Source organism: Sminthopsis crassicaudata, chromosome 1, assembly GCF_048593235.1.
Source record: "Sminthopsis crassicaudata isolate SCR6 chromosome 1, ASM4859323v1, whole genome shotgun sequence".
Lineage (NCBI taxonomy): Eukaryota > Metazoa > Chordata > Mammalia > Dasyuromorphia > Dasyuridae > Sminthopsis > Sminthopsis crassicaudata.
In genome coordinates, this window is record NC_133617.1 from 681,270,829 (window position 1) to 681,272,386 (window position 1,558).

General features: G+C 34.8%; 1 pseudogene; it reads right to left on the reverse strand.

The window, feature by feature from the left end:
- Positions 1-730: 730 nt before the first annotated feature.
- On the reverse strand, positions 731-831 carry LOC141552326 (U6 spliceosomal RNA; annotated as a pseudogene).
- Between the last annotated feature and the right edge of the window lie 727 nt (positions 832-1,558).

Here is a 1,558-nt window from a genome sequence, read left to right on the forward strand (position 1 = left end):
ATGGCCATGCAGTGAGCTGTAGCCCCAACTATTGGGGAGATAGAAACAATAAAGACAAGTTTGATTTATAATAGAGCTTAATGACTAGAATTTGGGTACTACAGGTTAATGTCCAAATTCAGAGACTACCTTGATGCTGGAATAAAACAGTTGTGAGATTTTGCTCTGATGCTGTAATGAAACAGTTGCGAGATTTTCCTCTGGCTAGTATGCAGAAGGATAATTCAAAGGTTTTATTTCACATTAATTATTTTTGAGGCACACATCGCTTTATGAATCATGTTGGGAGGGAAAAATCAGAATAAAAGGGAAAACCTCTGGGAGAGAAAAAAGCCAACAACCACAGAAAAGAGAAGTGAACATAGCATGTGTTGATTTACAATCAATTTCCATAATTATTTTTCTGGGATTTTCTATCCAAATTCTATTATGTTCTTATGACTCTGACTCTAATTATCCTTTCCTAATACTATTGCATGAAAAAAGCCAGTGGTTTGAGTGGTCACTTTTACATAAGACTGCCTTAGCTCACCCATATTAAAATATCTGATCTTAGTCAGACATGCAGAAACAAGTTTTAAAAAATCTTCAACACATTTCCAGAATCCTCCAATGTATGAATTTGTTTTCTTCAACAAAGCTTGTTTGTTATAATAGGAGGTATGTACTGGGGAGAGTCCCTGTTTGTGGGGAGTGGAATAAGAAGGTACATCACAATAATAATGTAAAATATAAAATGGAATGATTCACAAATTTGTGTGTCATCCTTGCATAGGACCCATGCTACTACTCTTTATATTGTTCCAATTTTAGCATATGAGCTGCCAATTCAAATAATGCTCTTGAACTTTCCCAGTCACCAATAGAGTGAAACATAGCTGTGTGCTTGCTCTCATGCTTTTTAGCTTGATGTTTTCAGCCATGTTGTCAAACATCTTCAATGAGGACAAACATGGAATCAATGTCAGCTACTACACTGATGGAAAATTCTTCAACTTCAAAAGGCTACAAAAGCCAACGTTAAAGGAGAGAGAATATTATGCAAGGTTTTTTGTTTGTAGATGACTATACATTCAATGCAATTTCTGAAGTCAAGATGTACCAAAGTTTGGATCATTCTCTGATGCTTGTGCTAATTTTGACTAACAATATCAAGAAAACATAGGTATTCCATTAGCCAAACAAACAAACAAACAAACAAACAAAAAAACCCCAAAATCCATCAATAAAGTTTTTTTTTTTTTTAAATTGCTTAGAAATGGAAATAATAGAATCTACTTAGTGGGATTTTTGTTAGGTTTAAATCTCATCATTGTGCCCACACACTGACTAGACAACTTTCCTGGAATGTTTTCTCCATTTATCATCACTTCTAGAAATCCTTATTTTCCCTCAAGACTCAGATCCATCACTAACTTCTAGAGGCCTTCCTTATTTTTCCTTGGCTACTAGCATCTATTGCTTCAGCTAGCAGAGTGAGTAAAATGCTGATATTAAAGACAGGAACATCTGAATTCAATTCTGGCCTTAGATCTTTACAAGTGTCTTAACCTCTGTA